Source organism: Oncorhynchus tshawytscha, linkage group LG29, assembly GCF_018296145.1.
Source record: "Oncorhynchus tshawytscha isolate Ot180627B linkage group LG29, Otsh_v2.0, whole genome shotgun sequence".
In the NCBI taxonomy this organism is placed as follows: Eukaryota; Metazoa; Chordata; class Actinopteri; order Salmoniformes; family Salmonidae; genus Oncorhynchus; species Oncorhynchus tshawytscha.
The window spans coordinates 19,540,780-19,557,448 of NC_056457.1; the positions used below are offsets into that span (position 1 = coordinate 19,540,780).

The following is a 16,669-nucleotide window of genomic DNA, read 5'->3' on the forward strand; positions in this document are numbered from 1 at the left end:
CTGCGACCTGTATGCTCTAGTCGGCTGGCCCTCGCTACATGTTTGTCGCCAGACTCACTGGCTCCAGTTCATCTACAAGTCTATGTTAGGTAAAGCACCGCCTTAGTTCACTGGTCACGATGGCAACACCCACCCGTAGCACGCGCTTCAGCAGGTGTATCTCACTGATCATCCCTAAAGCCAACACCTCATTTGGCCGCCTTTCCTTCCAGTTCTCTGCTGCCTGCGACTGGAACGAATTGCAAAAATTGCTGAAGTTGGAGACTTATTTCCCTCACCAACTTTAAACATCTTATCTGAGCAGCGAACAGATCGCTGCAGCTGTACATAGTCCATCGGTATATAGCCCACCCAATTTACCTACCTCATCCACATACTGTTTTCATTTATTTACTTTTCTGCTCTTTTGCACACCAGCATCTCTACCTGCACATGTTCATCTGATCATTTATCACTCCAGTGTTAATCTGCTAAATTCTAATTATTCGCTCCTATGGCCTATTTATTGCCTACCTCCTCATACCTTTTGCACACAATGTATATAGATTATTATTTTTTCTACTATGTTATTGACTTGTTTTTTTTTGTTAATTGTTTTGTTTATTGTTTATTCCCTGTGTAACTCTGTGTTGTTGTCTGTTCATAGTGCTATGCATTTATCTTGGCCAGGTTGCAAATGAGAACTTGTTCTCAACTAGCCTACCTGGTTAAATAAAGGTGAAATAAATAAATAAAATATACTTGTATGGGAGTCCAGACGGCAGCATTAACTTTTGCCTTGTATTTGTACACATTCCATGCAGTCCTTAAAAGAGAGACAACCGGCAGAATTGTGTCCAGAGCCTAATCTTCCATCTACACCTTACCAGAACACAATGCAGACAACCCAACACACACACATACCTTCACACTCACCACATGCACTGCTGCTAGTCACTTTACCCCTACCTATATGTACAGTACATACAGTGCATTTGGAAACTAAATCAGACCACTCAACTTTTTCCACATTTTGTTAAGTTACAGATTTATTCTAAAATAGATTAAATTGTTTTTTCCCCAGTCATCAATCTACACACAATACCCCATAATAGCAAAGCAAAAATGTTTATTAATTAAAAATAAAATAAAAGTTCAATACCCTGCCGCCCTCGACGGGGAGACCCATGAGATGATTGTAGGTTTTCGGTTTTCTCCCTAAAAACAGAAATAAATCATTCTAAATAACAAACTGGCTTTATTTACAAATTAGTAACAATGTCTCACCCTATGTTCAAGAAAAACCTTTTTCCTCTCTCCTTTTATATTCTTTGAAAACAAAATCTCCAAAGTATTATTTTTTTAAACAAAGCAATTGTTATTATTAATTTAAAATTATATAAAAGCCCGTCACAGATATATTATTAACCCTGTTATTAGCAGGACAATATATATTGGTCATGGGTCCCGAGTGGCACACAATGGGATAGCCTTGCAGTTCTCCAGCTGTATTCACTGAAAGTGCACGAGGTTCAATGCACGAGGGCACAAGATGGGCCGCAGAGCCGCACACAGAAGACCGACCTAGCTCATGGGGAAGGGGGTAGGGGGGGTGGACCCCCACCTCGCTACACTGGCAACACTTTAAGGGGCATTGCACTAATAAATGGCGCTGATTAGGGAAACGTTCCGCTGTTCTGTTCTTTGTGCCAGTCTGCAGATTCAAAGTAAAACAAGGTTACTAATAATGGCATCTTTATGCTTTCGTTAACCTCTCTTGGGTAGGAGGCAGTATTTTCACCTCCGGACCTCCAGAAGTTAGGATATGCATAAAATTAGATTTGTAGATTTGGATAGCAAACACTCTAAAGATTCTAAAACTGTTAAAATAATGTCTGTGGGTATAACAGAACTGATATGGCAGGCGAAACCCCGAGGACAAATCATCCGGGGGGGAATTGAGGTCATAGGATTTCCCAATTGTTTTCTATGGGATACCCTTATTATTAGGAACCTGGTCGCAGTTCCTATGGCTTCCACTAGATGTCAACAGTCTTTAGAAGTTGTTCAATGTTTTTCTTTTGAGAAATGAAGAAGTAGTCATATTCATTGTAAATGTCACCCCAGGTGGACTCTACTGTTTTGGTGAGCGTGAACTGGAGCATGCTTCACGTTGTTTTTATCAGGTATTAGAAACAGTTTATTCCGTTTTAAATTTGATCGATTATTTATGTTTTAGGGTACCTGAGGTTGGATTAGGAACATTGTTTGAAATGTTTGGACCAAGTTTACAGGTAACTTATTAGATCATTTGTAGGCATGTTGGGCGATTTTAAACCAGTGTATTTCTGAATCAAACGCACCAAATAAATTGACATTTTTGGGACATAAAGGACATTATCGAACAAAAGGACCATTTGTGATGTTTCTGGGACATTTTAGAGTGCCAACAGAAGAAGATCTTCAAAAGGTAAGGCATTAATTATATCGGTTGAAATATGATTTTCATGTGTTTGTATGCAGGGCGCTGTCCTCAGATAACCGCAAGGTTTGCTTTCGCCGTGAAGCCTTTTTGAAATTTGACACAGCGGCTGGATTAACAAGAAGTTAAGCTTTATTTTGATGCATAACACATATTTTCAAGAATGTTTAATATTTGAATTTGTTTTTTTTAAATTTTGTGGTCTGCAATTTCACCGGATGTTGGCCAGGTGGGACGGTAGCCTCCCACCAGCAACATAAGAAGCTAATAAATTAATGATCAAAATACTCTTTCAAAATGCCCATGTTTATTTAGGTATGGATCCATAACAAATTACTATGGGAATAAATATCACTGAATTACATATATAGCCTCCAATCCTGTATATGTAATTATTGGCGGAGAGTCACGTCATATTTTCCAACTGTAGGCTTACCGGAGGCGACCTGAGTCTCACTAGTGTTGAGTAATGTACTGTTAAGTGGTGTAGGTCTTACTTAAAGAGCATATTGAAGTTAGTGTAACCTTTATCTAACTAGGCAAGTCGAGTGAGAACAAATGCTTATTTACAGGGACAGCCTATTCCTTCCTCCATGTCGGGGAATTTAACCCCAGTCTCCTGCGGCCGGCACGAAACAGGGATTCATTAGTTAAATAGTCCAGTACTGTACTCCCGACTGTCACGTTGAACAGCACCATATTTTCCATTCCATCCTTACGGAAACCCAGAGGGTTTTTAATTTTTCTTAGAATAGAAACACCATAATATTAATTAAATTAATCCCAAACTCTAAAAGTAATTGGAAAGGTAGATACAAATCATTTGTGACATTGTGGTTACAATAAAGAATGTAAACAAGATGTAAACAAGATGCTGTGTTTTTATTTACAGTAGTGATGGACAGCTGGTGGAATTTTGAAAGCAGGTTTTCAAACACTTGTTGCCCGATTAGCAGGACAAACGACTCTTTATAGCCCAGCTACTGTAGGTGTGAATATCCCTCTACCTACAATGTATTCGATGCTTAAATACTCTGAAGTTTTACATTTCTAACTAAAAACTGCAGTACAGTATTTCTTCCTCAACATCTTTATGCTTCGTTAATAAAATAACTAGAAACAAACAGCTTTCTTGGCAACCAGGCAGAGACACGGGCGACAGCTGATGCATTGGTCCAGAGCCAGGCGGCATTGGTGGAGAGTCAGGCGGAGAATGACGCGTTGAAGAGAGCGAGGAATGAGATGGAGTCACAATCCATACCAGGCACACCTATGAGCTCTGGAACTCCACCTCCGACAGGCAGAGTCAACATACCTGCCGGGTTCGTCAGGTTGTCAGTTCACCCTGATATTTCCATTCCTCCCTCTTCTGACAAAAATAACTTGACCAACTGCTCACCAGGCACAGCAAGGGCCGTCCAGACAGTTATGCTGCTCCGTTATTCCAAGGATGTGTAACCGAAGAGAAATACCACAAGTGGGCACAGAATACCAACTGGGATAGATCCCGAGGCAAATGTGGCTTACCAGTGAACCTCCGGGTGTTCATCATTAACACTGTGTCTCAGAAGTTTCTGTCCATGACTGATGCAACCCGAAAAAGAGTTAATGAGTACTTGATGTCACGAGAAAGTCTGGACATGGCCTGCTCTCCCTTATGTAAGGAATTAGGCACTTTCCCATGTTTACTACAGTATGTACTGTAGGCTATGTTTACTTGTCAGACTGCACAGTAGCCTAATAAACATATGCAGGTGGCTTATATCTTCAAAACATATGCCAGTCCACGTGATCGAAGCAATCTTGAAGAGTGGAATGTGATTGGTCAGACCAGAATTGGGTAGACCTAAGCATGGGTGCTTCCTGTTTTAGTTTCTGCCTATAGGAGGGGAGCAACAAGATGGAGTCATGGTCAGATTTGCCAAAAGGAGGGCGGGGGAGGGCCTTGTATGCATCGCGGAAGTTAGAGTAGTCGAGTGTGCTAATCACTCATGTACTGCAATCGATATGCTGACAGAATTTAGGTAGCCTTGTTTTCAGATTAGCATTGTTAAAATTACCAGCTACAATAAATGCAGCCTCGGGATATATGGTTCCCAGTTTGCATAAAGTCCAATGAAGTTCCATGATGGCATCTTGCGGGGGGATATAATACGGTCGGCATTTGACTGTGAGGAATTCTAGGTCAGGTGAACAAAAGGACTTGAGTTCATGCATGTTGTTACAATTACACCATGAGTTGTTAATCATGAAACATACACTCCCGCCCTTCTTCTTACCAGAGAGATGTTTGTTCCTGTCGGCGCGATGGACTGAAAATCCCGTTGGCTGTACAGACTCCAACAGCATGTCCCAGCTAGCCATGTCTCCGTGAAACAGAGTATGTTACAATCCCGGATATCTCTTTGTAAAGAAAGCAACTCTTTCCCTAATTTCGTCAACTTTGTTAACTTCTTTGGGATAGGGGGCAGCATTTTCACTTTTAAATGAATAGCGTGCCCAGAGTAAACTGCCTCCTACTCAGTCCCAGATGCTAATATATGCATATTATTATTAGTATTGGATAGAAAACACTGAAGCTTCTAAAACTGTTTGAATGATGTCTGTGAGTATAACAGAACTTATATGGCAGGCAAAAACCTGAGAAAAAATCCAAACAGGAAGTGGGAAATCTGAGGTTTGTAGTTTGAACTCAGCCCCTATCGAATACACAGTGGGATATGGGTAATTTTGCACTTCCTAAGGCTTCCACTAGATGTCAACCATCTTTAGAACATGGTTTCAGGCTTCTACTGTGAAGGGGGGCCGGATGAGAGCTGTTTGACTAAGGGGTCTGGCAGCAGCCTCATTCTCAGTCAAGCGCATTTCACATGAGAGGTAGGTTACATTGCTTTTCTACAGACAATGGAATTCTCCGGTTGGAACATTATAGAACATTTATGATAAAAACATCCTAAAGATTGATTCTATACTTAGTTTGACAAGTTTCTACGACCTGTAATATAACTTTTTGAACTTTCCGTCCGACGTTCGGTTGGACCTGAACGCATGTTTCGATTGGTTTACCAAACGCCCAAACAAAAGAAGCTATTTGGACATAATTGATGGACTTTATGGAACAAATCAAACATTTATTGTCGAACTGGGATTCCTGGTAGTGCATTCTGATGAAGATCAAAGGTAAGTGAATATTTATAATGCTCTTTCTGACCAATGTTGACTGCGCAACATGGCGGATACTTCTTTTGGCTGTTTTGGGCTCTGAGCGCCATACTCAGATTATGCTTTTTCCGTAAAGTTTTTTTTAAATCTGACACAGCAGTTGCATTAAAGAGAAATGTATCTATATTTCCATGTGTAACAAATGTATTTTCATCAACATTTATAATGAGTATATCTGTAAATTCATGTGGCTCTCTGAAAAATCACTGCATGTTTTGGAACTACTAAACATAACACGCCAATGTAAAATGAGATTTTTGGATATAAATATGCACTTTATCGAACAAAACATACATGTATTGTGTAACATGTAGTCCTATGAGTGTCATCAGATGTAGATCATCAAAGGTTAGTGATTCATTTTATCTCTTTGTGCTTTTTGTGACTCCTCTCTTTGGCTGGAAAAATGGCTGGGTTTTTCTGTGACTTGGTGGTGACCTAACAATCGTTTGTGGAGCTTTCGCTGTAAAGCATTTTTGAAATCAGACACTGTTGCTGGATTAACGACAATTTTATCTTTAAAATGGTGCCTAATACTTGTATGTTTGAGAAATTTGATTTATGAGATTTTCCTTGATTTGTATTTGGCGCCCTGCAATTTCATTGGCTGTTGGCTAGCGGAACCCCGTTCCCAGACAGGTTAACTAGGGATTGAACATTAGCGTGTAAAATACTCGGAAGCGGTGGGTGGTGTGCGTGCATCCGAAGCCGCACTAGAAGACCGCGCCAGCACCCTCTCCTCCGACGGCATTGTTTTGTGGTCAGCCTCTGGAATCAGTTCAAATGCCCTGGGAGTTGCAGGCAAAGGGTTCGCTTTGGGACAGTCGTATTCCTGGTCGTAGTGCTGGTTGTGCTGGTAAGTTGATATCTCTCTGATATTCAACAGTTCTTCCCGGCTGTATGCAATAACACTTAAGGTTTTCTGGGCTAACAATTTAATAAATAATACATAAAAATAAAAAAAACTGCACAGTTTCCTAAGGACTTGAAGCGAAGCTGCCATCTTTATCGGCGCCATCTTGAATCTAAGGACTAAGTTAGGATAAAAATAAAATGGAATAGACCTAAGCACAGGCAAAATCCTAGAGGAAAACGTTGTTCAGTCTTCTTTCCCAAAGACACTGGGAGATAAATTCACCTTTGAGCAGAATAATAACATAAAACACAAGGCCAAATCTACACTGGAGTTGCTTACCAAGATGACATTTAATAGTCCTGAGTGGCATAATTACAGTTTTGACTTAAATCGTCTTGAAAATATAAGGGAAAAATGTAAAATGGCTGTCTACCAATGATCAACAACCAACTTGACCTTCCTTGAATATTTTTTTAAGAATAAATGTGCACATATTGTACAATCCAGGTGTGCAAAGCTCTTAGAGACTAAAAGCCCATTTATGCTTGAGACGAAAATGTGGTCAGAAGCGCCGTATGGAGGGTGTGACGCAATTGCGGAGCCTCCATCGGCATACAGAAGGACAAATTGAGCTCTGTACCGCATCGCCGTGTCCTGCCCAAATTTTGTAACAATGCAGAGAGCGTCGTATAGCACTGCATTGACATAATTGGTTGACGGTAGGGCAAGTATAAACACAAACTCACTTCCTTGACAACTTCCTTCATAACAGCACTGCTCAGCGAAGCGCAAGAAGTATTAATGCCCTGATTTCTGCATTGGAACGACCATGCAGAGCCTTTCACCAAGAAAGGCTCACAAATATCAAATTTACATAAGTATTCACACCCTTGAGTCAATACTCAAGAATGTGAATACTTACGTAAATTTGTTATTTCTGCATTTCATTTTCAATAAATGTTTTAATATTTCAAAAAAATACATGTTTTCACTTTGTCATTATGGGGTATTTTGTGTAGTTTGATGAGGAAAAAAACAACTTAATCTATTTTAGAATAAGGCTGTAACGTAACAAAATGTGGAAAAAGTCAATGGGTATACTGAATACTTTCCGAAAGCACTGTATATCTGGGACTGAATGTAAGGTAAGTGGGTGAGATTTTTTTAAATATTTCATCAATTTTGAATTCAGGCTGTAACACAACATGTGGAATAAGTCAAGGGGTATGAATACTTTCTGAAGGCACTGTAACCACAAGATAATCGTGTATGACCCTGAAAGGGACTCAAATCATTATTCTGACCATTGACCACTGGTACCCTAATGTTAAGTGAACTCTCTAGCGGTTCTGTGAACCTCCAAAGGGACTCACCGTTTGGTATGTGCACCCGCCCAGTCTTTCGGCCAATCAGGGACTCCTTCTCCGAGCTTCCATTCCAATCACATTCTATGTCTTCACAGATCTATTAGAAGCCAGAGACTGAAAACAACAAAAACACATTGGTTCAGAATGATAGGCAAACATGCAATAGTCAATTAATGCAATGCATTTTACTTTGTTTACACTCCAATTCATGTAAACGTACCATATTCTAAAAAGTAGAAACAACTACTTGTGAGGCAAAGTCCTCTGCTATCTAACGTTAAGTGTCCCCAAAACGACCTAGAGATTATTTTTTTTTGTTCTCAATAAGGTTTGTTTATAAACTACAGCTTAAATAATACTGCAATGAGGATTTGATTGAATGGCTCCCATATTCTCCCTCTAAATGCCACTGCATTCCCAGGCAGTCAATAGAACCTTCCATATTAGATAGGGAGGGCCTATTATTAATTGGTGGAGTGACAGGAAGGTCTCCAGGAGGTGTGACAGAGAGAGGGGGAAGGGAGCTAGTGCTTGAGGAGGCCTGAAGGTGAGTGTGGATGATCTGACTACAGCCTCTCTGATTAACTGGGAGAGGGTGGCTGCGAAGGCTCTGGGCATGGGGTGCCGCTGCGTGGCGTAACCCTCCCTTGCGGGACTACGTTGATCTAATTGTTTCAGTTGACAGTGAAAAAGCCACCAGGAGGTGTATGATGTGTGTGTGCTGTACAGAAGAGAGCGGAGAAGACCAGGTTTGTGGGAGTAGAGAACTGAATCCTAAACTGCATGTGTGCATGTTAAGTACAGTAGGGCTAGCTCTTCATGTAAATATTGCATTGCACATCGAGTTTACATTTTAGTCATTTAGCAGAGGTTTCAGCCCACAGCATGTCCTTTGACCTTCAGTAAAGTGGTTGGCGACGGACCAACCGTGTAAACAACATAGCCTTATTAAGCCCACCACAACACTAAAAGCTAAGCACAATTTATATTTTCCAGCCAACTCCACTGCTGTTATCCAAAGAGACAATTACACCCCAGCCCCAGGAGACCATCTACAGCAACAGGTCTTTGTAATGCAGCATGAACTGTGTACCTGACAGGAATTAATAAAGTTATCAACAGGCTCCAATTCCATAGAGATAATAGGATGGATGTTGCCACCTTGACCTGATGCTAGCAGGGGGGGGTTATTAATGGCCGCTACCTAAAATAGATTCCATTTACCTTGATGGTGTGATGCACTACTCCTGGGTATTGTTCATTGGTCACAAATGAGCTCTGTTACACAAACATGCATAAGTCGAATAAAGATAATGGCAGCCTAGCGGCCATTACAAGCATACATCATTCTCCAGACAGAAAGAGAGGTGTGAGAGAAAAATAGAGAGATCTAGATAGAACAAAAAAGAAAAAGAAAAAAAAGAGGGAGCTGGATTTTAAAAAAGAGTGAGGAAAAAAAGAGAGAGACCTCAGCAGGATATGTATTTTTTGCCCACTACATGCATTTACAGTAAAGGGACCCATTACGTGTTACATTGAAAAATGTAACTGAAAGTGGTGGCCATTTTCATGCCTCCACAATGAATCAGTCCAAGATAGATCCATCATAAATACGGCTCCTTTATGTCACTTCTGAATAACAAGAAACCGAAATATCTGACACACAGAGGCTGGTCTATTTTTGTTCACAATAACAGAGCTCGCTAAGAGCATCCAATAAACACTGCACAAAAACAGCATTCACATTATAATGGAGACTCGACAAAAGTGTTCAATGGATGGAAAAGGGAAAAGAGAAAGATACCAGCAGGGACATTGAGGAAAATATGTTAATGGTTATCTGATGTTTTCAGTGCATTCATGGCAAAAGGAGGGAAGTGAATCGGTCTTTTCTCAAAGTTTTAAGGCTTGGTGTTTGTAGTCAGTACAAGAGCCTTTCAACCTACAGTTAAACTCTCCCTTTGTCTGTTGAGCAGCTTAGCTCAGTCTCTCTCTATGTGCGCCCACAATGAGGAGCAAAACAAATCACTATTCAACCGCCCGTGGGACAAAAGAAAGACAAATTGTAATCTGTCCTAATCTGATTGATGGCAGAGGCCCTGCCGTAGGCTGCCATACAGATGAAATATCTCTGAGACATCTATAATTGGTCTCCCTAAATTATTTGGGTTGCGACTCCTGCTGGAAGTGGATCCCCAATTATCTCCTGTGTCATCTGAGAATACACCCTGCGTCCGATAGTTGGGGATTCACAGAACGCTTATAGAACACTTATGGAATGCTTATTCTTGGTTCACTGGCACATTTGAATGCAGGCTGAATTAAATGTACAGGTATTATTAAGCAATGCTGTTAAGTGTCAAATATAGCCTGGTAAATGCATACTTTCTGGAAAATAGAAAAGAAAAAGGGGAATTCATTTCATCCTACTAGACACAATGAATGTGGTGGCGTCAAACCCTTTTTCATACATTTACTGCTGGGGAATAATCTATTCCCTTTCGAAAATGTAATTACTACACAACAAATTTGAGATCAGAATTTTAACACACAGTGTTAAATGTAGCACTTTCTTAGAAATGATATGTCACCCACCGAAACAGATTTAAACTAACACTTTTCAAAGTGTTCACAAACTAACACCCTTAGAGTGTTGGGCCTTAACACCAAATTCGGACTTAAATTAGGATTGTATTGAACAGGCAAAACATAAAATGTGTATGTGACCAATAAACTTATATTTTATTTTATTTAGTGTTACAGTATTTGGGCGGGGGGGTATTGTAACATCACAGGTTGTAAAGCCTTATTTGAATATTGCCCAGCATGCCATTCAAGTCAATTTGAGAGATACCAACCCATGACTATGTTTGTTAGTGACAGAGACATGCCTGTTGCATTCAATAACTTCATCCTGAAGCTGTCCAGGTGACTGCCAGAGTGAATATGTTTCAATTTAAAGTGAACCCTTTATGACCATATATCGCAACTTTGGTAAGGTCTTTAATTGTGCAACATTGTGGTCTGAAAACATTGTGGTCTGAAAATCCTGACTCATGGGCCACATCAGACCTGCAAATCACAATAAACCGGTTTGTGAAGTGATTAGTAATTCCTATCAGAATCCAGCTAATAATTGGAATATTATATCACCTACAACCTGCATTCAGAATGACTGCTAAGGTGAAGGACTTGACAAACAAGACTACCTAAACCATATAAACTGGAACCACCATCTCAGTAACGGGTGCAATAGGTCCAACCCGTTACAGGTTGGATTAGTTTAGAAATTGTATAAAATCAATTAATCAAACAACATGCATGCAGAAACATAGATATAAAAACAAACTATTCTAAAAATCAACCTGCAACAAAGCATTCTGGGAAAAAGGATAGAGGCCCCTCCTAGGACTTTTTCACTCAGAGAATTAAAGAAAGTGAACTAAACACAGTGGAGTAACAACACCACGCAGTGTTTATTCCACTGTGATTCAAATAACACTTCATTTATTCACCAGAAGTGGTGTCAATTTCAATCCCACTAGAATCAACACTCAGATATAACACTCACAGCACTTTTAACCTTAACACCGAGATTTTAACACTTGCAAAGTCTGCTTTATCCTATGCAAGGAGAAAATGTCTAAAGCTGTGGAAGAAGGCCAAAAGATACATTTAAAGACTAGCTTTATAGGCTTAAAACACATTTCTCCTATGGCTCCAATCACTTCATCCTTAGTTTCTATTTGAGGATTATCAGTAAACACAGTTGTTTTTGTCAACAACAGTGTACAAACACTGTAATGCACGAGGGCACTTTGGCTAAGGGTTTTTGGAGCTTTAGTATGCGGTATGCTCAGGGAATAGGGACCACCCACTCCCCCCTGAGTCTACACAGCATGAGGCTACACAAATTCGCACATTTTCCTGGACTTAGCAGATACCCGCGTCTCATTTGCTTCAACACAACAAAAGGAGAGAGCCTGGAGGCCATAGACAAACCGGGTCAACGGAGTGTTATTGTGCCCTGGGTTTTAATTTTTCATAGAAACTGGCTCAAAGAAACCAAGCAAGCTGGGATCAAATTTGTTTTGATTTGATTGGGAACTGCCTATGGAAAATGCCTGGCGAGTGATGAATAGCACACCGACAAGTTGTGACAAAACGTACCAAACACAATGATTGGATTTCCAACACAAATGACTACAGGGTACGTCCTGTTTTATTCTGTTGCAAAGGGAAAAAATTGATTTGTTCTTAATCTAAACAATGCCTCCAGACTGCATGCTGGTGGCACTCTCAATATACTCCTCAAGTGTAGTAAAATGGCTCCTGATTCAAAGTCAACGTAGGCTTGATCAATAGTCGGTCTCTGAGGCTGGTGAGAAAAATGTAACTTGCACACATTTACATTCTATTGAAACGGGAAAACTGCTGTTTCAAGACAATCTGCTTTGTCAATGCCATGAAGATATAAGCTTATAGCACACTAAGCACCGTATGAAATTGAGCAGTTAGGCTTAAATGTCCTTGGCATACAATGGCAACAAATGTCACCGTGTTATCATATAGACTACATCAGAGTGCATATATGAGGAGAATAAATATTATAGATGCAGAACTACACTCAAGACACACAATTGTCTCTCTCAGTGACATATACGTAAGTATGTTCAAAATAATTATGCTGACACCCTTTTGTTCTGTACATGAAGGCCACATAATTGAACTTAGTTGAATGTCAGACCAGCCTTGGCACTGACTAAGCTACTCAATTCAATCTCAAATCAAAATGAATAGGTCCAGTATCTGATACACATAGTATCCATGATTGAAGAATCCGTTAAATGGCTATGCATCATAGAATTTTATCACCAGATTTCAATGACAATTCCGATCGTCAAGATTTCATGACCTGAGGCAAGAGATGAATGGCATGGCAAAGTAGAAACTTCATGTCTACAGCATGTCTGTTGCCAGATTAAGTTGAAAAACTGATCTTGATCAATTGAAATTACTTAACAACATCTATTATTGTTTTGTATAGTGGTAGATAACCAGAAAGCCCATTTACAACTGCTTTGGAAAGTCAGTGCATTCTCTTTCAGTAATCCTGTCAAAGAAAGATAAGACAGTGTAATCCAAAACTAGAGAGACCTTTTCTATTTTAGGGCAATGCCTTCTCTATTTCAGTTGTGAATAACATTTCCAGATACATACAGCATATATTGCTCAACCTGTTGCATTAGATTAAATAATCACATATTTAATGCAGGGATTTGACTGAAATTATACACTTCAGTCACATTACTAGTAATGACTGGGTTCTATAATTGAGGCTAAACGCACAATTGAAATCAACAGTGTTTTCCCCTATTGAGGTTGCCAGCATGTTGCTCAAAAATGGCTATGTGCCCCAGATCTGTGATTGGCTTTCCTCCTATTGAAATCTAAAACAATGGCCAACTAGTGCCATGTCCCAAAAAATGGACATACACAAAGAATTACATCCATTCAACATCGTTTTTAACAAACACAATAAAACTACAACTAATAAACCTAAACAGAGGCGGTCACTGACACATTCTGTGAAGGGAGAGAGCCAAGCCAATACTGCAATACTGAAGTATTTAAGTTAACAGGATAGTCTACGTGACAGAAACCTCTGTAATACTTAACTGTGTGTACTGTACAGTGCCATGAGAGCAAATAATGCAGGAAAACATGGCTGGATGCTCCTTAACAGATTATTCAAGCTGAAACATTAGATGACTCAAAAACCCTAGGCTTGCATTACAAGTCTTACAATGAAGTGTTATAGCATTGTTTTATATGCTTTACAGTCGGTATGAAATGTATCTTAACCAGGCAGTAGGCTACACAACCTGCAAGACGACTTTAAAGAGGAAAATACTTGATTTATGATATAAAGTGTCCATGTAAGTAAATAGAATGTACTCTCAGCCTCCAAAAAAGCCCTTGATCCATCAGCAAGAAGCATGTCCATCAGAAAGGAGAAAGGTTCCCTTCACTCAAATCACATGAAGTGCACATGAAAGTTCAAGTTCAATACCATTTCAACAGATTAGAAAAAATCATTTTTCAGTTCATTTTTCAGTTCTACAACATAAATATAATCATAAATGTAATATGACATACCATCTTAGCTTGACAGCAGAAGAAACATGTAAAAACTAAGGGATGACTTCACAAAGCCTGTGCAACATTCTCTAGAGATCTTGAAGTCACAACGTAAGTTAGGATACGGTTCCACACGTTGTCAGATAAGATTTACAATTACTAACACACCAGAGACAAAAATCACAGTTTATGTGATTTGTTATTGTTGAATAGTTCTTCCATGGATACACATAAACTGAATCATGGATTCTCAAGCCAAAACTATTTATTCATGTTTAATCTGTGTGTGCTATAACAGGAAGTGTTGTGTGGCAGCAATAGAGCAGTGTGGAAAGCAGGAAGCTTATGAACAACTTCCCGACACTGACATCGAAATAAACACCACAACGATCTATCCTTTGATGTGTCTTTCTGACAATCACTCAGCAAGACACAAAATCACTCTCCTTCAAAGTGAATGTAAATGATGAAATATTGTATAGGAATGGCGTTGTGATGCTATAGTATAAACTTGACATAACCCACTGGGCACACACTGGTTGAATCAAAATTGTTTCTACGTCATTTCATTGAAATGAAGTTGACTTCTGTTCCCAGTGGGAATGGTTTATTCTCTCAGAAATTACAGCAAACAGAGGTTATTCCTTAAATACACTAATGAGTAGTGTTTTAGTGAGTAATAATAACTGAATGACTAGAGAACTAAAGTTAAAACAATATTTGAAAAAGCAACAAAACATAAATCGGGGTGTCTACTGCTATGTTTTTAGGCCTATCTATTCTCATTTGGATACTTTAGTGACTGTTTGTTTGCCTGTGGTAACATTTTTATGCATGACATTTTAAAAAATAAGCGCTTACATCATTCTTAACTCAACCGGAGTATATCATTCCCAATGTACCTATTTTTTCTTCAGTTTTCTTCAGGTAAAATTATAAGAGTGCATTGAATAGGATAAGGGGTTGACAATTATTAGTTGGGTTGAATGAAAATCATTATTGTTAGAATAAGGAAACTAACCTTAATCTCGGGAATGAGCTATTCTTTTATATGCACTTTCTGGATAAATTGCAGGAATTAAACAAACAATGGGTTGATGTTACAGTGTAATTGAAAAAAACACTTGACAAGTTGACATTTAGGCCCAAGGTTTTACAAACAAAACATGACAAACCTTAAACCTGGTTGGTTCAAATAAGCAGAAAATGTAGATGTTGTTCAACAAAATGTAGAGGTAATTTAAATATCAGGGCCAAACAACTATATAAAACTGACACTCCACCCAACTAGAAAACAACCTGGATGAGAAGATAGCCCTGAAGTCAAGGAAATAAAAACAACGTAGCAAAGCTTCATTAATAACTTGTTACAATTGTAACTAGTCTCCTCGCACACAGACAGTTGTAACTCTCATCACGATGACACATTGTTACCTACCAAAAATCCTAACGTGCAAGGTTAAGACGAAACATTTCCGAGAAAAATTATAGTTTCACTTAGCTTGACTGCCTTGCTGCGCATTGTTTAGCCTACACTATCGTGTCACATGTTTGGAAAACGTTACAGCAACAAATTGACGAATACATAGACAGTTATTTTACTTCATTTAGTGGGTCAGTAGTTGAGGGAAGGGGCATTTTATATGTTCGCTAGTTTAACAGGAGAAAACATGAGAGATTAGAGCGAGGATTGTCATCAACGCATCTGAACACGATGGCAAAACCCGACACGCCGTTCGAATTGTTTTCGTTCCACATATTGGAGCACCCTTATAGTGTGTGCTTGATCATCTTTTAAAAACAAAGTGCAGTTGTATGAAATGTTGAAGTCCTTACCCACACTGCTGTCGTTTTGCCCCTCAATGTTGTGACAGGCACTGGTGACAGGAGGAATAATGTTCTCTTGCTGCGGTTGTGCGCATGCTCTCGAACAGCCCTCTACTGGAAGAGTCAAAACGAAATATTAGATTGTGATCGAACAGGTGTGAAATATCGTGGCAGGGAACACGATATATGGATATATTTTTAAAAGGTACAAGACAAAAAAAGAGTAAAGGGGATTGTATAAAATGTACATACTTTCTTACTGTAAATATAATTATCCAAGAAAATATTAAAAGACTAAGCAGTTGACCTTTCCTTATCAAGTCACCTTCATCAAATGACCTATTTTCAAGTTTGTGTAGGCTACTTACTGTGCTGTTATTAAAATAATCTAATGCAGCTGTGTTTGATTTTATAACAGTTTTATTGATAGAAAGTTAAATGAAATGTAGCCTATGTCATATAATATGATTGTATAGCCAATATGATGCATACTGTATGTGCTAATCTATAAAAACGGTGTTATGGGGTCAATTCAATTGACAATGTAATGTAATTGAATTACATGCAATCATGAAATTTAACACATTTTGACACACATCTCTATTACTAGAGTGGCCTATATCCCATGTTACACCAGAGTTACAATAGAATAGACACCAGAGTTAGAATAGAATAGACACCAGGGTTCAAAGAGAATAGACACCAGAGTTATAATAGAATAGACACCAGAGTTAGAATAGAATAAACAGCAGAGTTAGAATATAATAGACACCAGAGTTAGAATAGACACCAGAG

At 39.1% G+C, this 16,669-nt stretch overlaps 1 protein-coding gene across 5 annotated transcripts in view; it reads right to left on the minus strand.

The window, feature by feature from the left end:
- The window catches only part of LOC112227777 (lethal(3)malignant brain tumor-like protein 4), a 151,140-nt gene extending 135,161 nt beyond the window's left edge, over positions 1 to 15,979 (minus strand). For 4 of the 5 annotated variants that reach the window (XM_024392647.2, XM_024392646.2, XM_024392645.2 and 1 more), the window contains exons 1-2: positions 15,884 to 15,979; positions 7,913 to 8,020 (exon numbers count right to left, since the gene is read on the minus strand). The gene's annotated coding sequence lies outside the window, so the exon portion shown is untranslated. Of the gene's footprint in view, positions 1 to 1,141; positions 1,198 to 7,912; positions 8,021 to 15,883 lie in introns of all 5 variants that reach the window. The other variant, XM_024392644.2, reaches the window with a different exon arrangement.
- Positions 15,980 to 16,669: the final 690 nt, after the last annotated feature.